Source organism: Carcharodon carcharias, chromosome 1 (assembly GCF_017639515.1).
Source record: "Carcharodon carcharias isolate sCarCar2 chromosome 1, sCarCar2.pri, whole genome shotgun sequence".
Classification (NCBI taxonomy): domain Eukaryota; kingdom Metazoa; phylum Chordata; class Chondrichthyes; order Lamniformes; family Lamnidae; genus Carcharodon; species Carcharodon carcharias.
In genome coordinates, this window is record NC_054467.1 from 205,450,559 (window position 1) to 205,477,155 (window position 26,597).

The window sequence follows — 26,597 nt, forward strand, 5'->3', positions numbered from 1 at the left end:
TAACCCTTAGCACATCTCCACACTGATCCATGCCAACACAGTGCTCACCCTTGCAGAGCACAGCAGATCGTTGAATCATTTGAGGCACTGCAAGCATGTGCACCGCACAACGCCGTGGTCACTGACCTTGGCTGCCACCTCCTCCCAGGCTTTTTTGGTTGGGTGTGGTGGCCTCCTCCTGCCATCCCTGGGTACTAGAATGTCCCATCTGACACTGACCTCCTCCACAAGGACCGCGAGGCACTTGTCTGAGAAACAAGGGGCCGAGTTCCCACCTGACTTGCCCTCCCGCCTGACACCTGCAGTCACTTTCAAGGCCGTCGATCGAATGAAGTGGTTTCCTGGACAGACTCCGAAGATTCTCCCTGGCAGCCTTCAGGGAGCTGCCACTGCCAGTTTTAAAGCACCTGCTGGGTCACCATTGGACCTGGTACACGACAGGCTCCCGGCCCCGCCCAGCTCTTCCTGACCATTGAGCAGGTGCATTTTGCGCTGGACAGACCTTAACTGGCCATTCAGTGTGAAATTGCATTTGCAACGTGACCACATCTGCTTCTGCTCCTGCTGACTTGCCATGCACACCAGGTGTGAAAATTCAGGCCAGGGTTTTGATGAGACTTCAACTTCTTATGAAGAAGTCCTGAAAGATTTTGCTCTTATTTCAGTGTCCACTGAAATTTAAAAATAGAGAGGGCTAAATTTAATATATGAGGAACGTTTGAGGGCTCTGGGTCTATACTCAGTGGAGTTTAGAAAGACAAGGGGGGATCTGATTGAAACTTACAGAGTACTGAAAGGCCTGGATAGAGTGGATGTGGGGAAGATGTTTCCATTAGCAGGAGAGACTAGGACCCGCGGGCACAGTCTCAGAGTAAAGGGAAGACCTTTTAGAACAGAGATGAGGAGAAACATCTTTAGCCAGAGAGTGGTGAATCTATGGAATTCATTGCCACAGAAGGCTGTGGAGACCAGGTCAGTGAGTGTATTTAAGACCGAGATAGATAGGTTCTTGATTGGCAAAGGGATCAAAGATTACGGGGAGAAGGCGGGAGAATGGGTTTGAGAAACTTATCAGCCATGATTGAATGGCGGAGCAGACTCGATGGGCCGATTGGCCTAATTTCTGCTCCTATGTCTTTTGGTCTTATGGTCTAAAGCAAAGATCAGGCAAAAGCATGGATTCGTTCATCAACGATCACTATGGGCTGGCAAGGAACTGCAATTATGGAATCTTAAGGGATGAGCTGAGTAGCCGGTGTCCTAGATGAAGCATTATCAGATCTTTTGCAGACAAGAGAGGATGCAACACTAGTGAAAGCAGTGTAGATTGTGAGGCAAACAGAACTCAGGAAACAGAATTGGGCATTTATTCATGGGGAAGGTGAAGTCCCATGGAGAAGAATGAGTGAGACCATTCAGTCTGTAGGTCATAAAAGAGAAAGCGCACCAAAACCTAAGTCCACCAAAACAGGGAAAAGCACACCAACCACCATTTTGAAATGTCTTTGATGTGGTGGAAACAAACTGCTCAAGCAAGAAGAATGTCCAGCAGGAGGAACAGAGTGCCACAACTGTGGAAAAATAGGCCATTTAAAAACTGTTTCTTGCTCAAAAATGCTGACAACCTGTAAAAAAGAACATTTTAAAACAGAGCGACATACAAAAAGTGGAAGAACCACAAGCAAAGGAGCTAACCTTCCTGGGGGAGGTAAATGATACCAAAAACAAGTATTGTTGTATTAAACTCAAAGTGGATGGACACCTAGAGTTTAAACTAGACAAAGGAGCAGGTGTTTCTATTTTATCAGATGAAGTCAAATGAATCAAAGACATTATATTACCATCCTCAAAGGCCAAATCATGGCAAAGCTGAACTATGAAGACCAAGAAATCCTCATGCCTCTCTACATCATTCAAAATCAAGAGTGCTCTCTGCTAAGCAGGAAGGCATGCCTAAAATGGAAATTAATCAATAAAAGTGGACAAAGATGCTGATGAGAACTACAGCACTACATTTCAAACTAAATTTCCAAAATTGTTTAAAGGCATTGATAAGTTAAAGACCAAGTACCCGAACACCCTACGAGCTGATGCTAAACTAATTTGCCTCTTTATACAGAGGAAAATCCCTCGCCTACTCTTGGACAAATTCAAGGGTAAAATTGAAAAGATGCAACAGTAAGGAGTTATCTTACCGGTCTCCATACCAACAAAATAGTGTTCAGGAATGATTACAGTCTCAAAGCCAAACAGCTGTATCAGAACCTGCATGGATTTAACTCGACTAAACAAATCTGTGGGACATGAGATCCGACTGATGGCCTCAATGGATGAGTCTTGTCAAACTAGCAAAGAGTACTCTATTCACCAAATTGGATGTGGACAACGGATTTTGGTAGTTGCCTCCAGACAAAGAATCTTGATTGCTAACCACGTTTACAACACTATTCTGTCATTATCATTTCAATAGATTGCCATTTGGCATAGCTTCCCCTCCAGAAATTTTCCAGAGCACAGTGTCTCATACTCGAGAAGGCATGCAGGGAGTAACATGCCTTATGGGTGACACACATGGCCCAGAGCAGTTCTGAGAGTCTTACAACATACAGGCATAACTTTGAATGAAAAATGTGAGTTCACCAAACCTATGATTAAGTTTCTAGGTCTCAGAATACAAGCCATTAGAATCAAAGTTGATCCACAAAAAAGCTGAAGTAATCAGAGAATATCCACAAAGCAGAAATATAACTGAGTTTCAAAGGTCAACTCCATGTAGGCCAGTTCCTGCCAAAGTTAGCAGAGGAGAGGTCAAAACCCCTTGAGACAGGTGTTGAGACAGTCAACAGTGGTGCTGGAGCATAGACCAGCAAAATTTTGAAAGGATTAAACAACTTTTAATCTCTTCTGAAATCTTGGCACATTACAACTCAGAATTACCAATTATAGTAGCAGCAGATGCATTGTCTACTGGTCTCAGGGCACTTTTATTTCAAATGTAGAGATACAGCAAGTGTAATGCAGTCTACTATGCCTCTAGGTCACTAACAGAAACAAAACAATGATACGCCATGATAGAAGAAGAAGCACTGGCAGCAACGTTGGCTTGCAGAAAATTTTCAGACTATTTGGGATTGCATTTAAAAATCAAAACAGACCATAAGTCATGAGTTACCCTGCTGAACATGGAAGAAATTGCAAAGATACTGCCCAGAATCCAGAAGTTCAGATTAAGATTGATGAGACATGACTCCATCACAGAGTATGTGGAAGGGAAGTATTAAACAATAGCAGGCACACTGTCACAAATACTATCAGAAGGAACTAAACAAAAGGAATTACACTTCATGAAACATATACATCCTTAATCACTCTGCACTTACCAGCTACTGCAAAAATGTTGTTGGAAGTAATACAAGCCTAGCAATAAGCTGAAGGATGCCTCCACTTCCAAAAATATTGCCTGGAAGATGGCCAGTCCATATCCTCACTAGTCCAATACTATGGCTGTACTTTGAACATCACAATCATTGTTGACTTACTAATCTCTAATGAGAGAATAGTCATACCAAGAACATTTTGGCTTGATATTCTTCAAGACTACACCAAAATCATCTAGGAATAGCAAAATGAGAGCACAGCAATCAGTCTGATGGCCACGCATTACTCACTCTATAGAGAAATGATTTTTAATTGCCTTACTTGTGCCATAAATAGCCAAAAACAAAAAGAATCACAATTACCTGCTACTTTTCCATCAAGGCCTTGGGGTTGCCTGGGAATTGACTTATTTGAATTTAATGGGAAAACCTTCCTTATGTCATTGATTACCACTAATGATTGATTGAAGTAAAGAGAATTATTTTCACAGAATGTGGGCATCGCTGGCTTGGCCATCATTTTTATTGCTCATCCCTAATTGTCCTTGAGGAGATGGTGGTGAACCGCCTTCTTGAACCGCTGCAGTCCATGGGGCATGTGAACACCCACAGTGTTGTTAAGGAGGTAGTTCCAGGATTTTGACCCAGTGACAGTGAAAGAACAGCAACATGATTCCAATTCAGGATGATGTGGGGCTTGGTGGGGAACTTCCAGGTATTGGTGTTCCCATGTATATGCTGTCCTTGTCCTTGGGTGGTAGACGTCATGTTTGGAAGGTACTGTTGAAGATGATGTTCCTTGGTCAGTTCCTGCAGTGCATTTTGTTGATGGTACCCACTGGTGCCACTGTGCATCAATGGTAAAGGGAATGAATGTCGAATGTGGTGGATGGGCTGCTTTGGCCTGGATGGTGTCAAGCTTCTTTAGTGTTGCTAGAGCTGTACTCATCAGGCAAATGGAGAGTATTCCATAACAGTCCTGACTGGAGTGCTGTAGATGGTGGACAGACTTTGGGAGTTAGAAGATGTGATGCTCTCTGCAGAATTCCCAGCCTCTGACCTGCTCTTGTAGCCACAGTATTTATATGGCTGGTCTACTTCAGTTTCTGGTCAATGGATCCCCCAGGATGTTGATAATGGTGGTTTCAGTAATGGGAGTATCATTGAGTGTCAAGGGGAGATAATTGTGTAGGCACAGAAGTGTTAATAAGTCTGGCAACAGCACCCTATACATTGTTGTTAAAATAACAGATACTGTGGTTTAATTGTCAGTAAATCAAAAGAGTAACATCTTTAACTTAACTACTGACTTTTGCAATATAGAGATGGAACAAGATCACAATGAAATTGTCAGATTGGAGTTTGCCAGTATTTGCTATTACAGGTGTTGATATTTTGATATTGATATCTTAGAGATATTGATATTTTGATATTAATAGTTTTCTAGTTTACTTCTTTGATCCACATTTTTGAAATGAGTTATCTATTGGTTTTTATTTGTAGAAGTCATACCAAATATAGTATTAGAGATTGAACAATGTATTTTTAGTATAACACAAAATGGTTGCTTGGTGAACTGAGAGCTGATGGGAGAAGAGTTAGGCTGTCGACAAACAATGACCAGAAGAGAGGGATCATGCTCAGGCACAGAGAGAAAATATACAGACATATAGAGAGAAATGAGTCAAAGTGCACCTACACACACAACCCTGGAACAAAGAACCATCCCAGCATGGTTTGAATACTGCAAGCAGGATGTGGGCAGCTGTGAAGACCCCAAGGACCCATCAACTCATTGGGGGGTAACTTGAGGCTGAAAGCACTGTGCCAATGAGAAAATGACATAATTGCAAATGTAGTATGCAGATCTCGACAGAAGGGCATATATGGTTATTCAGGAGACTCATGGCTGCAATTGGAAGAGAGGATAGCCTGGTCAGCTATCAACATAAGTTACAGAACAGGTCTGACCACCATATCTTGCCTGTGTCTCAAGAAACCAAGTAACCGGATTGTGAGTATATAATAGCAGATATCTGTTCAGTATTTTTATAGTTATATCAATTTATATGCTTAGGGATACAGGTTAATAAAAGTGTTGCTTGTAATGCAAGTAAAGTGTACATTGATTCATTGAGTGGACCTCTGAACCACAAGGGTTAATGGGCTGATCCAGGGAAGGGGTAAGCTTACAGCTGGTTCCTCTATTGTTGGAGATGGTCATTGCCTGGCACTTGTGTGGTATGAATGTTACTTGCCACTTTTCAGCCCAAACCTGAATGTCGTCCAGACCTTGTTACATATGGGCACAGACTGCTTCACTTTGTGAGGAGTCACGAATGGTGCTGAACATTGTGCAATCATCAGCGAACATCCCCACTTCTGACCTTATGATGAAAGGAAGGTCATTGTTGAAGCAGCTGAAGATAGCCGAGCTTAGGACAGATTGCACAGTGTCACAGCAGGAGCAGTCATCCAATCCCTCAAGAGAATTTATGCAACGCATGGCATCATGGATATCATAGTGTCTGACAATAGGCCACAATTTGCTAATGAGCTATTACACAATTTCGCAAATGGATATGGCTTCATTCATGACACCAGTTCATCTCGTTATCCCTCAAGCAAATGGAAAATCTGAGAGGGGGGCTATGGACCGTCAAAGATTTATTGAAGAGAAACAAATACTTCTCAGTTATCAAACCACGCCACTATAAAATGGTTTATCACCATCAGAGCTACCAATAGGTAGGAGATTGAGAACACAGTTTCCATCCTGAATGCAAAAACTCAAACTCAATATCACCATGAACGACCAGGAGAGGGTAAAACAACGTCAGGAAGGACAGAGAAGAAACCAGGCTCAGAACTTTAATCACAGGCATAGAGTGCTTGAGTTACCAGGACTGAAGCCCAGGGAGAGAATATGGGCCTGAGACCAACAGAAGGAAGGCACAATCATTGAAAAAGCTCCACAACCAAGACCGTACAGGATTGAGACAGATGATGGTATCATAAGGAGAAATCGCAGTGCCTTAATATCCTTGGTGAGAAAGTCAGTAGAAACTTGGACTTACTAGAGATCCTGATGAAGAAGAGAGCCTTACTACAAGCTCCGTAGCTACCCAGGAGGAGATCACCCACACCAACATAAGGGAGAGAATGGAGTATACTCAACCTCAGAAGGAGATCAGAATGAGATCAGAGAAATTGGTCAGGGCACCTTAGAGACTAACCCCATGAAGTCTGAGCCCTTGCGGGGAGATACAGGTTGCAGTTCATCCCACTGTTACATTGCCCTGCTCTGTGCCCATTTTACACCCAACAATATACACCAATTTATGTCTTCGTTTTTGCTTTCAGGGCTTGGAGTGCATAATTCTTGTAGACAGAAGGCACTATTTTCCAACAAGACTTCTGCTCATGCCAGCAATTTATGCAACAGGGTAGTTGGAATTCACTTATGTTGGCTTCCTTGTTCAGACTTGAAATTGGGGATGATCAGTATCAACCACTCCATTCAGTTGAAAGATAGAACTGAAACCTCCTTCAAGTTTATAAAAGCAAAATACTGCAGATGCTGGAAATCTGAAACAAAAATAAAATTTGCTGGAAAAACTCAGCAGGTCTGACAGCATCTGTGGAGAGAAAGACAGAGTTAACATTTCGAGTCCAGATGACTCTTGTTCAGAACTTGTTTAAGGCCTGCAAGAGACAGTATTAGAACCAAATAAACTTTCTCCCACAGTTAGTTGCAAGCAAACAGCAAAGTTTCAAGTTAAGCTAATAGCTTTTAAGAATGGTAGATTTTTTAGACAGTGTTAGAAATTGATTATCACTGTGACCATTTCCCAGCAGAATATAGAGGTAAACATGACCAATTTTCTGAGGCTTGTCCCCTGAGCCTCAAGAATGCCTTAAAAATGTCCAACCCCTTCTTCGCATTCTCGGCTCCACAACACTTCTGCTAGTCACAATTGAACCCACTTCTGCTGTCCTGCCCCCTAGAACTAAATTGAGGCTTCTTCCACCAAGACAAACAGCATAAAATGCAACCCTCCTGATTGGTGAGTTGCCAGCATGCTCAGAACATTCAGATGTTACTATTGCAGAGTGTACAGGGAGGTGGTGGCATAATGGTATTGTCACTGGACTAGTAATCCAGAGAACCAGGGTAATGCCCTAGAGACTAGGTTTGTATCTCACCATGGCAGATGGTGAAATTTGAATTCAATAAAAATCTGGAATTAAAAGTATGATGATGACCATGAGACAATTGTCGCAAAAACCTGCCTGGTTCACTAATGTCCTTTAGGGAAGGAAATCTGGCCTACATGTGATTCCAGATCCATAGTAATGTGATTGGCAAGGGCAATTAGGGATGGGCAATAAATGCTGGTCTAGGCAGTGATGCCCATGAACAAATATAAAAAAAGTTGGCCTTACAATTAAAATGACATGCATATCCTTATGACATCATCAGGACATAATTGTGCTATTTAAATTAGCCCCACTTGCCCATTCCTCTATTTTTCTAATACAATTTTGACCTATTCTTCCACATGTGGATCTTTTTACCTGAAGACTAGTTATGGCCATTTCTCTGGGATAAGAAGGGGACTTTCACTTGAACATTCCTCTCCCAAGCATTGTGAAATTTCCAGGGGTGGGAAATATCGTAGTACAATGGGGTGATATAAAATTTTAAAAACACAAAAAGATTCTCATCTACAGCATTTCACTGCAGTTTTTTTGGCTGATGTAGGATGTAGCCAATTCACCTGTTTGTTTGTGGGCTGCAGTCTCTGATTATTTTCTGTTAGTCATCAAAACTGTTCTTAGTTTCCTTCCATTTTACCTTCCTTCCCTCCATTGCCACACAGTCTTTACTGACTCCCTCCCCTCCATCACTGCCCTTTGATTCCCATGCTTCTGGGGAGTTGCCCTCTTCCCTTCCAATTCTATGTAAACATAGAAACATAGAAAATAGGAGCAGGTGTAGGACATTCAGCCCTTCGAGCCTGCTCCGCCATTCATTATGAACATGGCTGATCATTCAACTCAATATCCTGCTCCAGCTTTCTCCCCCTATCCTTTGATCCCTTTTGCCCCAAGAGCTATATCTAACTCCTTCTTGAAAACATACAATGTTTTGAACTCAACTACTTTCTGTGGTAATGAATTCCACAGGCTCACCACTCTCTGGGTGAAGAAATTTCTCCTCATCTCGGTCCTAAAAAAGTAAATAAATAAAGAAAGAAAGTACTACTTAGTGGTGCTTAGGCCCCACTCACTCATATCAGGCCATTTTACTCACACCACACCACCACCCCCCCCCCCCCGACCCCCCAACCCCCCAACCCCGCACACACCCCACCACTTGCCAGCCTGTTTCTGGGAGAGGTGTAAAATTCCAGCTCTAACTCTGTTTCTCTCTCCAACTATTCAGTACCAACCCTGTTATGGCCTATCCCCACTTATGAGTGGTGTATAAGGTTGCATACGAAAATACGAGTTAGGAGCAGGAGTAGGCCAGTTGGCACTTCAAGCCTGCTTATCTTCAAAAGATCATGGCTGATCTGACTGTAATCTCCCACCTACCGCCAATACCCTTCACCCCTTTGCTTATCAAGAATCTATCTACCTCTGCCTTGACTCTGCTTCCACTGCCTTATGAGGAAGGGTATTCCAAATACTCACTACCCTCTGAGAGAAAAAAAGTCTAAAAATCTCTGTCCTAAATGGGCGACTCCTTATTTTTAGACAGTGACCCCTAGTTCTAGATTCTCGCACATGAGGAAACATCCTCTCCACATCCACCCTATCAAGGCTCCTCAAGATCTTATATGTTTCAAACAAGTCGCCTCTTACTCTTCTAAACTCCAGCAGATGCAAGCCTAGCCTGTCCAACCTTTCCTGAAAAGGCAACCCACCCACTCCAGGAATTAGTCTAGTAAACCTTCTCTGAACTGCTTCCAATAAATTTACACCTTTCCTTAAATAAGGAGACCAATACTGTACACAGTACTCCAGATGTGGCCTCACCAGTATCCTGTACAACTGAAACATAACCTCCCTACTTTTATATTCAATTTCCCTCACAATAAACGATAATTTTCAATTAGCTTTCCTAACTACTTAAGGTACCTGCATATTAGCTTTTTGTGATTCATGATCCAGGACACCCAGATTCCTCTGCATTTCAGAGCTCTGCAATCCCTGACCATTAAGATAATATGCTTCTTTTTCATTCTTCTTTCCAAATGGACAATTTCACATTTTCCCACATTTCCATTTGCCAAATCTTTGCCCACGCGTTTAATCAATCTATGTCCCCTTGTAGCCTCCTTATGTCCCCTTCACAACTTACTTTCCTACCTACCTTTGTATCATCAGAAAATTTAGCAACCATGCCTTCAATGCATTCATCCAAGCCATTTATATAAATTCTGAAAAGTTCAGGCCCCAGCACGGATCCCTGTGGCACACCACTCATTAGGTACCACCAACCAGAAAAGTCTCATTTATGACTACCTGTTGTTTCCTGTCAGCTAGACAATCACCTATTATGTTATGTTTGTTGTTTGTTGTTGTTAGCTTGTTATGTTTTGGAGCTTTTTTTAAATTTAAGGTAAAATGAAAGGGGTCATTTGAGCTGTTTGGCAGTCTGACTGACAGCAAACCTAGATGGTTTAATTGTTAGAGATTGGCAGCAACCTATGATCTAGCAGGGGATAGACAGTGAGTCTCTAAGGTCCCGAGACGTATCAAAAATATTAGATTGTAAACATTTGTGCTATAAGCTGTCCATTACCTACCAAGGTAAAAGATAATTAGAGCTTCAAGGATAGCTAATTAGCATCTCTGTCTGGATACAATGCCCTTGTGATTCTTTTTGCCATGGAAGTGGGCTTTAAGATGGAAAGGGTGCCGAGGAAGTCATTGTGACATTGGGTTACAGGCTTTACTAAGATATCACTGAATATCAGAGACCAGTTAGTCTTCCAGGATCTGGGAGAGAGAGAGCAGCTAAAGGCCAAAAGTCTCTATGGTTCACCATGCAGGAATGTGCATGGGAGCTCATGCTTAGATTGGAAAGACTAAACGTGAGAGGAGTTAAAACAAGGCTGGAAGATTTGCTTAGTTTTAGCTTGAAGGAAAAGTATCCAGGAAATCTTACGCCGTGAAAGACAGCTCTGGAGTTAAATGTTTCCAGGCTGGGAAAGGAAAAGATCAGAGGTAAACCCTCAGGAGCAAAGAATCATTTTGAACTGATTCTGGGAGAATTCAATGTTTACTTAAAGTCAATGTGACATATTTTTTCAGTTGTGTTAAAAGTTCCATTCCATACTAAACTGTATAAGTTACCTACAAAAATAGTGTCTATTCAAAAGTGCTTTTAGTCTGTTTGTTACAATAAATTTCTTTAAAAGTTAAACCTTGTCATGTCATCCATTGTTATTAACAGGAAGTTTGAATTTCTTTTTAAAAGTTATCGTCCTCTGCGGATATCATAACAGAAGGCCCTGAACTAACCAGTACTGCCTTTTCTCCTCTAGGTCTTAAGCATTTGTATCTCAATATGAAATATCCCAGACGCTCCTGCCTGGTTTGAGAACAACATTTTTCTATGACTATTCCAGGCTGCCCTCTGGAGACAGAGAAAGAGAAATGAAATTGAGCTCTGACTCCCTCTTTCAGCTGTATGTGTCAAGGATTAGTTTGCCACCTAGAATTAAAATTGCTTACCCTTTGGTTTGCATGTTCACAATTTCTACATTATCTGAGTCCAGGGCCCTCTACCAGGCATAAAATTGTTCCACATTCAGGGTGTAAACTGTTTCAAAAGGTATTCACTTACTTCACATTTTCTCAAAATTAATGTGACATGAGAAAACACACAATTTGGCATGCCAGCTAATCATCTTTAGCAAAATTTAAATGGTTTGTATACTTCTGGCAGTCAATTCTTTGTCAGATGAACTTGATGTTACATCTGTCTTGTAACATAAGTTAGAAAGATCCTTCCAGGCCAGATAAATAAAGAGTCCTCAAAAGTCACAGGTGAGGATGTGCCGTGGCATGAGAATTACAATGTCTCCTCTGTAGCTAAGGAGGGTATAAGGCCAGGTATTATTGGCTATAGAGCAAAAAGATTTCTGTTGTACTCTAGTAGGTAAACAGAAAGTTCTCATTCTCTCTAAAATAATAGTGTGAGGTGTAGTTTCTAAGAATGAAAGTTTTGCGGCCGTTACCTTCAAATTTCAACATTCATGTAAAAAGATTGTGTGTTATTACTCACAAAAATTATGGGGCAGTACCCATTTTATTTTAAGTTTTTCAGGGGATAATGAATTATGGGTGCTTTGAGAACATGACTGTTGTTTATTGCCAATTTCAGTTGCAGAAGGGAGGAACTATGCAAAAAGCTTGCTCTCTGACTGCTGTGGTAACATGCCAAAATATGTGGACAATGCTTCCTTTTAAAGAAGATGTCAGTGACCTGTGATGTAAATATGCACGCATTGGTGACATCCCTAAATTTATGAAAATTACGTTGCAAGGACCCAATACCCAAAAGGTCCAAGCCTACTTTAGCATTCACAGGGACTGCAAGTACAATCCTAATGAGGAAGGTCGTCTGGTGGCATGGCTGAAGCAATTAAAGTTCCTTCAAGGCTTCATTATTGAAGTACAGCTCCTTTAATTGGACTTCTTCAGAAACATCTCAGAAGAACAGGTGGGATCTGCAGACTCTAAATGCAATATAACACTGAATAGGTTTAAGTCTCCTCCTGTGCAATCTGATGAAGCTTGCTTCTCCATAATCCTCTGAATTACATTCTTGTTCACCCTAGATCAGTGAAGATGGTATTAAAATTTCTGCACAGAACCCCATGGTTAAGATTCAGTGAGAAGGAGCCAAACACTTTGAAGCTTGGGTGATCAGTGTGGACCTGACACCCAAAACATTCATTTCCCAGTAAATCACTAGATAATGATCAGGTGTTGAGGCCAATTGTAGCACCCCACTGACTGACACAGTGAAATCATCTAAGTCAGCCCAGACGATGGATCGAACCTGAAACCTTCCTTATCTGTGCGAAGCAGTGCCACACATTCACCCCCAACAGCTCATTTTTAATGAGAGATCCAGTATTAACTGTCAATATTTTAAAGTTTACTGTCGGGTTGCAAATTTATTTTAAGTGGTTTATAAATGTCACTTTATGAGGCAAAAGATAAACGTATATTTAAGGGCAATGAACACCATGAAGTTAGTTCATTTACATAACCAATCTATGTGGAAATTAGGTGTTTGAGAGAATATTTTTCAGGTACAGTGTGAAATAGCCTAGGAGAAGATTGATCTCTATGCCAGTATCTACTTTATCAATTAAATATACAATATTTGCTACTTTGTGCCTTAGAGTTATTCTCTGGTGTGGTAATTTATCTAAGTAGTTTACAGTTATTATAGGTAACAGCCCAGAAATACTGTCAATCTGTGAATGATAGAGAAGCAACACCTGCTTTGCAGCTTTGCAAGAATCATTACAATAGAAACAATGGCATCACCAAAACTCAAATCATTTCTTCTTTTTCAACTAAACAAAAACTTGCATAGAACCATTCCATGGTTCATCCCCAGTGGCCAATCAAAGTTGATCTGCCTGGTTTGAATTCAAACAAAAGAATGGCAGTTAGTTGTTCCCTAGTGCATTCTCCGTGACAACGCCTTTAACAATCATAGCCCTCTTGCCAACCAATCAGCACCCTCTTCTCATATAAATTGCAGTCCACTTTAGATTTGGCATTCTTGAGAATCTGTCCCGATGAGCGCAAGATGAAAAGCTTTGACAGCATGTCTCTTTTCTCAGTAATACTAAAGGAAAGAACAAGTAAGGCACAGATAAACAGCACACACCTAAGAAGAAAAACCTAAAGGGAGAATTTTAAATCCCTCTGTCAGCGGAAAATTGATTAGTAACCTAGTAACAGAAGAAATAAGAGCAGGGGTAGGTCATTCAGCTCCTCTAGTCTACTCTGCCATTAAAAACATCGAGGCTGATCTGACTTTGGCCTTAACTCCACTTTCCTGACTGTCTTGCTTCTTGATCAAATATCTGTTGAACTCAGCCTTGAATATATTCAATGACCCAACCTCCACTGCTCATTGGGGAGAGAATTCCAAACAAAAATGACCGTCTGGGAGGAGAAATTCATCCTTAACTCCATCCTAAAAAAGGGACACCTTATTCTGAAACTGGAACCCCTATCAAACCCCCTCAGAGTCTTATATGTTTCAATAAGATCACCTGTCATTCCTCTAAACTTCAATGAGTATCAGCCCAACCTGTTCAAACTTTCCACATAAGACAACCCCTTCACCCCAGGAATTAGCCTAATGAACTTTCTCTGATCAGCTTCTAATGCAAATAAGTCCCTCCTTAAGTAAGGTAACCAGAATTGTACATTGTACTCTAGGTGTGGTTTCACTATTGTCCTGTAGAATCATAGCAAGACTTCTCTCCTTTTGTATTCCATTCCCTTTACAATAAGCAACAACATTCCATTTGCGTTCCTAATCATTTGCTGTACCTGCATACTAACTTCATTTTAATCATGCACAAGAATGCCCAGATACCTCTGCACTGCAGCATTCTGTAGTCTTTCTTCATTCAAATAATATTCTGCTTTTCTATTCTTCTTCCCAAAATGGACAGCCTCACATTTCCCGACATTATAGTCCATCTGCCAAATTCTTGCCCACTCAGTAACCAACTATATCAGTTTGCACTTTTTATATCCTCCTCACAAATTGTTTCCCTACCTATTTCATATTATCAGTAAATTTGGCTACAATACAACCTGTCCTTTGATCCACGTCATGAATATAAAAAGTAAATAGTTGAGGCCCCAGCACTGATCTCTGTGGTACTCCACTAGTTACAATTTGCCATCGTGAAAATGACCCACTTATCCGACTTTCTGTTTCTTGTTAGTTAGCCAGTCCTCTGTCCATGCTAATATAACACCTCCGATACCATAAGCTCCTAACTTGTGCATTAACCTTTTATGTGTCACTCTTTCAAACAGATACAAAATACTTGTTCAAAGTCACTGTCATTTTCTCATTTTTTAAAAATGTATTCTTTCCTGGGATGTAGGCATCACTGGCAAGGCCAGCATTTGTTGCCCATCCCTAATTGTCCTTGAACTTAGTGGCTTACTCAGCCATTACCAAGGACAATTAAGAGTCAGCCACATTTCCCATTAATAATTCCCCTGTCTCACCCTCTAAGCAACCAAATCTCTCTTTAGCTACTCTTTTCCTTTTTATATACTTGTAGAAACTTTTATTGCAGCTTTTTTTAGATTCCTCGCTACTTTTCTCATATTTCAATTTCTCCCCATTTTTTATAGTCAGTCTTTGTTGATTTCTAAAACTTTCCCAACCTTCTTGCCTACCATTAATGATTGCAGCATTGTATGCCTTTTCTTTCAATTTGATACCATCCTAAACTTCTTTATTTAGCCACAGATGGTGCATCCTTCTGGTAGAGTCTTTCTACCTCAATGGAATATTTATTTGTCAAGAGCTATGAAATATATCCTTAAATGTCTGCCACTGCTTCTCTGCAATCTTCCCTTTTAACCTATTTACCTAGTCCACTTGAACCAACTCTGCCTTCATACCTTTCTAACTGCCTTTATTTATGTTTAAGATACTAGTTACGGACCCACATTTCTCACTCCCCAACTGAATGTGAAACTCTATCATGTTATGATCACCCCTGACAGATGATCTTTAATTAATCCTGCTTCATTACATATTACCAGATCCAAAATAGCCTGTTCCCTCAGGTTCCAGAATATATTATTCTAAGAAACTGTCCAAAAATACTCTGGGCCACCTGTCAATTTGATCATCCAGGCCACCTGTCAATTTGATTTTCCAACTGATGTGAAGATTAAATCCACCCGTATTATTGTAATGTTTTGCTTCTGTCCCAAAGTGACAATGCTGTTGTCCAATTACAATAATGCAGACATTTCCAATATTTTTCTGAGTTTAAATACACAGGAATAATCACTGGAGACATTTTAAATTCTATGGTACAATTGGCTGGAATTTTGATAAACACAATCCAGAATACACAGGGATCTGATAGACAAGGTTTTAAAGGTGACACAACAGTTCAATGACAACAAGATACCTGCCAGTATAACTGGAATTTTCACTTCTCTTTAACATTACAGTTTTTGTGATTTTAATTTGGAAACAGTCCTTAGATGATGAGTTGTTCTAAAGAGCTTTAACTTCTGTAGACTGCCCATCTTTTAAGTGACAATGGACAAAGCAGCCGACTTGATTGATTGACATTCCATCCACCACCTTAATCTTCTTCCACCACCAGTATACACTGACAGCAGTGTTTACCATCTACAAGATACACTGCACTTGAGAAGGTGGTGGTGAGAAGGAGGAGTGGAATTTGCAGGACGTTGTATCCCCATGTGACTGCTGCCCTTGCTCTTCTAGGTGGTAGAGGTCACGGATTTGAAAAGTACTGTCAAAGGAGCCCTGGCAAGCTGCTGCAGTACACTTTGTAGATAGTGCACGCTATAATCACTGTGCATTGGTGTTGGAAGGAGTTCATGTTTAAGGTGGTGGATGGGGTGCACATCAAGAGACCTGCTTTGTTCAGGATGGTGTTGGGCTTTTTCAGTGTTGTTGGAGCTGCAATCATTCACGCAAGTGGAGAGTATTCCATCACACTCTGAGGTTGTACCTTGTAGATGGTGGACAGTCTTTGGGAGATGGGTGGTAAGTTTCTCGCTGCAGAATTCTGAGCTTCCGACCTGTTTTTCTAGCCACATATATACATATATATATATATATGGCCAGTTTAGTTAAGTTTCTGGTCAATGGTAACCCCCAGGATGTTGATATTGAGGGATTCAGCAGTGGTAATGCCATTGATGTCAAAGGGATTTGGTCAGATTCTGCTTTTTTGGAGATGGCTATTGTCTGGCACTACTTGTCATGTATCTGCCCAAGCCTGAATGGTGTCCAGTTTGCGGCATTTAGGCATGGACTGCTTCAGTATCTGAGGAGTCACGAATGGTGCTGAACTCTGCAATTATCAGTGAGCATTCCTACTTTTGAGGCAAAATTTTTACCTCGGCGGGTGGGCGTACATCCAACCCAGTCGAGCGTAAAATGACATGCATTGACGTCAGGCAAACGTCCCACGTCGCGTGATATTTTGGTTGGCAGGTGCATGTGGGAATCAGCAGCGCGCCCACTGACAATTAAAGTCATTGAAGTCTTAAGTAACTTACGAAAAGGTGGAATGAGGTTTCCAAAAGCTAATAAAAATAAAATAAAAATTTTAAAATTTAATTAATAACATGTCCCTGCTCACGTGTGAGAGTCAAATGAAAGGATATGTTTCATAACATTTTATGAGCCTTTATTTATTTCGCTCTGTGCCTCAGGGAGATTTGCAAGCATGCACTTACACACATGCGCAAAGTTAGCTCTTGCCCCACTCACCCTTCTCCCCTACTCTCCTGATCAGCAGCTCTGAATGCTGCTGCTCACATTTCACGCTGGGCAGGCCTTAATTGGCTCGCCAGCGTGAAATCTGACCGCCCCTGCCCACCCCCGCCGATCCCACCCATTCTGCCGCGATCTTAAGTAAAAGAAGGATCATTTATGAAGCTGCTGAAGATGGGTGGGCCTAGGACACCACCCTGAGGAACTCCTGCAGTGATGTTGTGAGGTTGAGATGATTCATTTCCATCAACTACAACCATCTTCCTTTGTGCTCGGTATGACTCCAACCAAGTGGAGAGTTTATGCAGATTCCTTATTGACTTCAATTTTGCTAAGGTTTCTTGATGTCATGCTTGATCAAATGCTGCCTTGATGTTGAGGGCAGTCACTTTGCATCCTAGGATATTATAGGAAGTAGCCACACAGATAGCGGATGCACTGGTAATAACCTTCCAAGAATACTTAGACTCTGGAAAAGTCCAAGAAGATTGGAAAACTGTCAATGTAACACCCTTATCCAAAAAGGGAGGGAGACAAAAAACCATATCTGCCAGTTAGCTTAACACCCATCATTGAGAAAATGTTAGAATCTATTATAAAGGATGTAACAGCAGAGCATTTAGAATGATAAAAGAATCAAGCAGAGTGAGCATGGCTTCATGAAGGGGAAATTATGCCTGAAAATTTCTTAGAATTCTTTGAGAAGGTAACAAGCAGGATAGATAAAAGGGAACCAGTAGATGTAATAAATTTGGATTTAAAAAAGGCATTTGATAAGGTACCTCACATAAGACTACTTAATAAGATAAGAGCCCATGGTGTTGGGGATAGTATATCAGCATGGATGGAAGATTGGCTAACTAATAGAAGACAGAGAGTTGGGGGAAGGGGGGTATTTTCAGGGTGGCAGTGTCACAGGGATTAGTGCTAGGGCCACAATTATTTACAATATATACTAATGGCTTAGATGAGGGAAGCAAATGTACTATCGCTAAATTTATGGATGACACAAAAATATGTGGGAAGGCAAGTGGTGAGGATGATACAAAGGGTGTCATTTTCCGTGCCTGCCAGTGGCAGGTGTGATAGCTGGCGTGAGTGGACAATATGGCACAATTGGTTTCACAACGACAAGAAGGTAGGTCGTAATTGTCCGCTTAGCCCGCCGATATCAGTCCTTGGGAACCTCAGTGTAATAAATATCATTATTAGGCCATCCTGCCAGGCTTTTGCATCATCCATCCACATCAGCGGGGAAGCACGCCAATGGTTTCACAACAGCACAGAAGCGATGTGCACTTGGTGGCCTGCACTTTGGGTGAACTAGGGGGCTTACCCCCGAATGCCAAACGTAAAATTCTGCCCATAAGATTCTTAGGGGGCACAGCAATGTTCTGCAGAGCTCGCTGCCAGAGTCGCCTATTGCCTTGCAGGCTTCAAGGGCGCTGGGGGGGGTTGGGGGGTGGGGGTGGGGGGGTGGGGGGTGGCTGGGGTTAAGGGCTTCCCTGCCCAGCTGCTGGCTGGAGGGGTGGGGATCAGGGGCAAGTGCAGCCCTGCCTCTGAGGTGACTTTTGAGGGTAAGGGGGAGCACTGTGACAGGACTTCAAGGAGGGTGCCCCCAGATTCCTCTACAGAGGTTTCTTCGGGGCTTGGTTGGAGGCCCTGGTCCATGGACTCTTGAGTAACCTTGCTGGAAGTCAGAGTAGACCTGCGGGGGACAGTCGGGAGCTGAGGATCGTACTGTTTCACCGCTTCACTGTTTCACTGTTTCAGCTGCTGTGAGGCTGCAGTCAGGGAAAAAGAGAAAAAGCAACTGTGACATCACAGGAAGCTAGTAAGCTGATTGGCCGATAAGTACTCAGTCTAAGGGAGTGTGTGTGAGAAACCAGCTTAGCACAGGCGAGATCAGGTAGATCTGTAAATAAAAAGAACTAAAACTTTAAAATAATAAACCAAAATTTGAAAACTTTAAAATTAAAATCAAACAATAAAGGTAAAAAAGCAATAAAAATAGTCATTTAAACGAACATCTAAAACACTTCCCTTGTAGTTAAGAAGCATATAACTTTTAGTTGTCAGTAGTACTAGCATTCAATAAACACAGTAAATTGTAACATACATAGAAGAAAGTAATCAAAATTAAATTAACTAAATAACATAAGTTAGAATAGCTGGACATGTGTTATGTTGCAGCTGTGAGATGTGGGAGCTTTTGGATTCCAAGGCAATCCATGACAAACACATCTGCAGGAAGTGTAAGCAGCTTGAGGAATTCTGGATCAAGGTTATTGATCTGGAAGCTGAAAAGCAGATAGTGCACAACATAAGGGAGGGGGTGAAATACCTGGATATTTTGTTCCAGAAGACAGTCACAACTTTTAGAAGATGGTCACCTGTTTTGGTCAGCTGTGAGGGACAGGAGGATGTGACTGTCAATGAGGCAGGTAAAAGGACCAAGCAGACAGTAGGGGAGGAGCTTCAGGCTTTGCAATTGTCAAACAAGTTTAAGGTTCTCACAACCTGTCTGGATGAAAGCAAAGTCTGCAAGCTGGATGAGTTGGCTGGCTATAGCACTGTGGTAGAGGAAGCCTTTCAAATAGGGGGAGCAAAAAGGAATGTAAGAGATAGTATAGTGAGGGGCGATTGACACTATTCTCTGCAGCAAAAAGCGAGAGTTCAGACAGCTGTGTTGCCTGCCCAATGCCAGGGTTCAGAACATCTGCTCAGAGTTGGTGATGAACTTGGAGTGGGAGGGGAAGGATCCAGTTGTCATGATCCATGTGCATACCAACGACATAGGTACAACTAGGAAAGAGGTTCTGAAAAGTCAGTATGAGGAGCTAGGTAGCAAAGTAAGAAGCAGAACCTCAAAGGTAATAATTTCTGGATTATTACCTGAGCCACTTGCAAATTGGCATAGGACAACCAAGATTAGAGAGACGAATGCATGACGCAAAGACTGGTGTGGGGAGAATTGGGTCCCGATTTGTGGGGCACTGGCATTAGTACTGGGGAAAGTGGGGGCTGTACCGCTGGGACAGTTTATGCCTGAACCGTGCTGGGATGAGTGCCCTTGCAAATCACTTAACTAGGGAATTAGCAAAGGATTTAAACTAAACAAAAGGGTTGAGGGAACAAGCTTGGGTAGAGGTAGCAATTCAAGGTGTAGAGTCAAGACAAGAGAGCAAAATAGCAATATGAGAAATGAGGGTGAGAGAATGGCAGGAAGGGTCAGAGAGAAAAAAACCTATGAATACATCAACAATCAAGACTAGATGTTACGAAGATAACAAAAAGACAAAAGGGAAGGCTCTCTATCTGAATGTACATAGCATTCTTAACAAAGTAAATGAACTGTTGGCCCACATGAAAGTAAATAAATATGATCTGAAAACAATAACGGAGACGTGACTGCAGGACGACAAAGATTGGGTCCTTAATATTGAAGCATACATGACATTCAAGAAGAATAGGAAGCTAGATAAAGGTGGAGGGGTGGCACTGTTAGTCAAAGAGGGCATTTGTGCAATAGTTAGAGATGGCCTTGGTTCAGGAGGTCAGGATGTAGAATCAGTTTGGGTGGAAATGAGGAATAGTAGGGGAAGAAAGTCACCAGCAGAATTGATATACAAGCCCCCTAACAGCAGCCACAAAGTAGGACAAGATAAAATATTGTGTGCTTGCGACAAAGGGACAGCAATAATCATGGGTGATTTTAATTTACACATAAACTGGAAAAACCAGATTAGCAGTAGTGGCCTGGATGAGGAGTTCTTAGAATGCTTTCAAGATAGTTTCTTACAGCAATATGTTCTGGAACCAAGCAGGGATTAGGTTATATTAGACTTGGTATTGTGCAACATTGACAGGGTTAAGCAATGGCCTCAGAGTAAAGGCACCCCTAGGTAGCAGCGAGCACAATATGATTGAATTTACATCCATTTTGAAAGGGAGAAGAGTGGGTCTAAGATGAGTATCTTAAACTTAAATAAGGACAGCTATATGGGGGTGAAAGCTGAGCTTGTTGATGTGACCTGAGAAACTAGGCTAGAGGATAGATCAATAGTGAAGAAGTGGCAGACATTTAAGGGGATATTTCAGAGTATTCAGAATAAGTGCTTTCCTACTATAAAGAAAAACTCTAAGGGGAGGACCCATCATTCATGATTAACTAAACACGTTAAGGAAATCATGGAACTTAAGGAAAAAGCCTATAACTCTGCAAAGATGAGTGGCAGGATAGATGATTGGACAGAATATAAAGAACAGCAGAGAATGACTAAAAGGTTAATCAGGAGAAAGACAGTAGAGTATGAGAGGAAGATAGCTAGAAATGTAAAAATGGATAGCAAGAGTTTCTGCAGGTACTTAACAAGGAAAAGAGTAAGTAAAGTGAGTGTTGGTCCTCTCGAGAGTGACAGAGGGGAGTTAATAGTGGAAAATAAGGAAATGACAGAAGAAATGAATAAATATTTTGCTTCTGTGTTTACTATAGAGGATACAGAAAACATTTCAGTAATAGCTGCAAATCAGGAGGTGAACGGGAGAAAGGAACTTGATGAAATTGAAATCACGAGGTAAACGGTACTGAGCAAACTGATGGAGCTGCGGACTGGCAAGTCTCTGGGTCCCAATGGTCTACATCCTAGGGTCTTAAAAAAGGTGGCTAATGAGGCAGTTGATGCGCTGGTGTTCATTTTCCAAAATTTGCTAGATTCTGGAAAGGTTTCATTAGATCTGAAAGTAGCAAATATAACTCCTCTGTTCAAAGGAGGCAGAAAACAGGAAACTATAGGCCAATTAGCTTGACGTCTGTTGTGGGGAAGTTAGTAGAATTGATCATTAAGGAGGTTATAGCTGGGCACTTAGAAAAGATCAAGTCAATAAAGAAGAGTCAGCATGGTCTTATGCAAGAAAAATCATGTTTAACCAATTTATTGGAGTTTTTTGAAGGAGCAGCATGCATAGTGGATAAAAGAAAGCCTGTAGACATACTATACTTGGATTTCCAGAAGGCATTTGATAAGGTGTCACATCAAAGATTATCACAGAAAATAAAAATGTATGGTGTAGTGCGTAACATATTGCCACGGATAGAAGATTGGCTGGTTGGCAGAAAGCAGAGAGTATGCATAAATGGGTCATTTTTTGTTGTGATGGGTGGAGTCCCACAGGGGTCTGTGTTGAGGCCTCAGCTTTTTACAATTTCCATCAATGACTTAGATGAGGGGAGTGAAGATATGGTAGCTAAATTTGCAGATGACATGAAGATAGGTAGGAAAGTATGTTGTGAAGAGGACATGAGAAGGTTGCAGATGGGTTAAGTGAGTGGGCAAAGATCTGGCAAATAGAGTTTAATGTGGGACAATGTGAGGTTGTTCACCTTGGCAGCAAAATGAAAAAGGCAGAGTATTACTTAAATGCAGAATGGCTGCACAATTCTGAGGTGCAGGGGGATATAAGTGTTTTAGTACATGGGTTACAAAAAGTTAATATGCAGGTTCAGCAAGTAATTAAGAAGGCTAATGGAGTGCTATCCTTTATTATGAGAGGGATTGAACATAAAAGTAAGGATGTTATGCTTCAGTTACAGAGGGCATTGGTGAGACCGCACCTCAAATACTGTGTGCAGTTTTGGTCTCCTTATTTGAGGAAGGATGTAAATACATTGCAGGTGGTTCAAAGGTTTGCTAGATTGATGCCTGGAATAAGTGTGTTATCTTATGAGGAAAGGTTGGACTGACTGGGCTTGTTTCCACTCGAGTTTAGAAGAGTGCGGAGTGATTTGATTGAAGTATACAAGATCCTGAATGGCCTTGACAAGGTGGACATCGAAAGGATGTTTCCTCTTGTGGGTCAGTCCAGAAGTAGGGGGCACTGTTTTAAGATAAGAGTTCGCCCTTTTAGGACAGAGATGAGGAGAATTCTTTTTCTCTCAGAGCGTTGCGCGACTTTGGAACTCTTCCTCAGAAGGTGCTGGAGGCAGGGTCATTGAATACTTTTAAGGCAGATGTACATAGATTTTTGTTAGGCAAGGAAATGAAAGGTTATCGGGGTTAGATGGGAATGTGGAAATCGAAACACAAGGAGATCAGCCACGACCTTACTGAATGGTGGAGAAGACTCGATGGGCTGAATACCCTACTTCTGCTCCTGTGTGTTATGGATATTTACCTCAACTCTTGAATTCAGTTTTTCAGTGCATCTTTGGATGAAATGAGGGGCTGAATTTGATGTAATCCCAGTGCAAAGGTCGGCAGCAAGCCCACTTCTGCTTGGTCAGCTTGTCCTGCAGCCATTTTGGCTGGAGGTGGGCCTTATTCTGTCCCATCGGAGGGGGAGTAATGCCTCTGAGACCTGTCAGCCAATCAAATGGTTGACAGATCATTTTTCCCGGTCATGTAACTGGAAGTGGTGGCCATTGCTGGTACTGCATGCAATCCCTGAAAATGAGCAGCATGGCTCTTGGACTTAGAGGTAAGGCAGGGTCTCAGCTAGGCCAGGGCGGCAGTTGGTGGCCTGGGATTGACAGATTGGGAGCAGATGTGCAAAACAGTGAGGAGAAATATATTGGGGGGGATCTCGGAAGGCCACAAGGTGCCCAAACAAGAGGGACCCCAGTAGCCTGGCCATGATGTCATCAGGCATTTGGCACAGGCCTCCCCCACCATGAGAAAAACCTCAGTGTCAGTGGGACAAAGCCCTTAAGTGGCGATTGGCCTCTGATGGTCCTCCAATGGCTCATAGGTAACACAAGACCTCAGCAGGCCACACAAGACTTCATCTGTCACCTATGGGGGCAGTAGGTGTGAAACTACCTACCATGGCACCAAATTTCTCACACCACCCCACCTATCAGCCCAACCATGGGATGTGGGGTAGGGCCGGGGGGTTGGTGGTGTAAAGTTCTGACTAAGGCCTGGTGCTTAGTGGGCCTGGTGGAACCCAAAATGAGCATCGATGAGTAAGTTATTGCTAAGTGCCAATTGATAGTTGGTTGTGGGATCACTTTGCTATGCCTATTGCATATTGTCCCTGCTGTTTAGCATGCATGTAGTCCTGTGTTGTAGCTTTACCAGGTTGGCCTCTCATTTTAGTATTGCCAGGTGCTGTTCCGGGCACATTTTCCTGCACTCCTCATTGAATCAGGGCTGAACCCCTTGAAGTTCTGAGTTTATTACTTCACAATCTGGAATTAACAGTGTACAATAATACACAGGGTTAGATATGTAGAAGCTAATTTTTGGAACTTTTAAAGTGTATGCACTGTTCCATTTTCCACATTTTAAAAAACAAACTTGTATTTTCACATATACATGGCACCAGGGAAAAACAGAGTGTGCCAAAGAGAGCTTATTATTTTTAATCTGCCGACAGATATTAAATACATGTACAATCTTTGGAAAATCACTCAAATCAATTGGTGCTCTTAATATCTTTTTCTGTGCAGGACAATTAATGCTTCCTTCAGGCTCAGCCAAAAATTTCAGAATCCATTGAAATATTACAGAAATTATTTAGAATGATATGAATTTTTTCTGACATTTAAATTGTTCTTTTATGACATTTTGCAAAATAGTTTTGTTCATCTTAAAATAATCGTTATTGGTTTTTATTTTTGAAAATAATTGGATCTGTGCATATAACAGCTGCTCAGCTGGGAAAGCAGTGTTAATAAAATGGTTTGGTAATTTACCAGTTTTACATTCCTAGTGGGGAGCCTTGCCAACCGAAATATAATCTGGGCGTGCACAACATGAGTGGAGGCCATTTTGTGCCACACAAGTGAAGCCTGTCTTATGCTCTGCCAAATGTTCATTTCCATTCACAACAATAGAAAGGACTATCAGGCTTTGAGTAAGAGAAGAACCCCATTCACAATCATCCATTTTACGTCCACCTCCGAGACAAATTTATTCCCCCCAGGCTTTACTGTATATGGAAAGGTGCCTTAGGAAAGATTAAAATTGTTATAAAATTGGGGGCACTGAGAACCCACATTTTAGCTCCTGGTCAGTCTGGTACTCAGCACACTTCAGGACAGAAAACCTGGACTTGGGAGAAATCTGAAATCATACTTCCGGAAGGGATGGTAGGTCACAGTCTGATTAGGAGTAGGAATATATGCCACCAGAAAAAACACAGTTTGTGCCAATGGGGGCTCTCTATTTTTAACCTGCCTACAGACAGTAAGTGAACACATAATCTTCAGAAAATCACTCAAATCAATGGGTGTTCCTAATAACTCTTCCTAAATAGGACAATTAATGCTTCCTTCAGGGCGAAGCAAAGATTTCAGAATGCACTGAAATATTAAAGAAATGCAATGCCTGCAGGAAGGAACAGATAAAATTGTTAGCTATCATCAATTTCAGCTCTGCAGTTCACCAGTTGATATTCAAGGCAGTAATTAAATGTATTAAGTATATGTGAAAACTTAGGGGCTTGTAATATGCAAAGTAAGCAATATGTTTCTCTTCTCAATTTACTTGTTGGATTTGCTTCAAGATCTAAAGTATGAAATTTGCAAATGAATTTCATATTGCAATCCTTAATGAGTCTATTGTTAAAATACTTCCATTTTAAACCCAGTTAATGGTATGGATACTGGATAGCTCTTGCACATTTTTATGTTTTTTTTTGCAAGACAGTGTCGGTCTACCATGAACTTCGCTTGCAAAAATTAAATATGGCTGACCATTTCTTAAATCTAAGTTTTGGATTACAAGATTTCATAACATAAGTGTTGAATCACCTTGTAGAAGCTGAAGATTTAGGGGGTAAGAATTGGGCTGCACTGGCCTTTGACCCCAAGGATCATGATTTACGACTGTCTGGGCCCATGCAGATTGAGATAAAGACCACACAACAACCTGATCACTGACGTCCAGTTTGGGTACCGCCATGGCTGCTAGGTAGGTAGGCCAGCTGCTTCTCACATGCCGTTGCAGACTTGATGGGCTGAAGGGCCTCTTCTGCACTGTGTTATTCTGTGATTCTGTGATTTCTCGATATCATGTGGAGTGAATTGAATTGGCTGAAGACTGGCATCTGTGATGCTGGGGACCTCTGGAGGAGGCCGAGAAGGATCATCCACTTGGCTCTTCTGGCTGAAGATTTTAGGAAATGCTTCAGCCTTATCTTTTGCACTGATGTGCTGGGCTGCTCCATCATTGAGGAGGGGATGTTTGCGGAGCCTCCACCTCCAGTGAGTTTGACTAAATTTCCGCAACCATTCATGACTGGATGTGGGGGGACTGCAGAGCTTAGATCTGATCTGTTTGTTGTGGAATTGCTTATCTCTATCACTTGCGATTTATGCTGTTTGACATGCAAGTAGTCCTGTTTTGTAGCTTCACCAAGTTACCTCATTTTTAAGTATGCCTGGCATGCTCTCCTGCACTTTTCATTGAACCAGGGTTGATTTCCTGGCTTGGTGGTAATGGTAGAGTGGGGAATATGCCGGGCCATGAGGTTACAGACTGTGGTTGAGTACAATTCTGCTTCTGCTGATGACCCACAGAGTCTCATGGTTGCCCAGTCCTGACTTGCTAGATCGGTTCGGAATTTATCCCATTTAGCACAGTGGTAGTGCCACACAACACGATGGAGTGTATCCTCAATGTGAAGGCGGGACTTAGTCTCCACAGGGA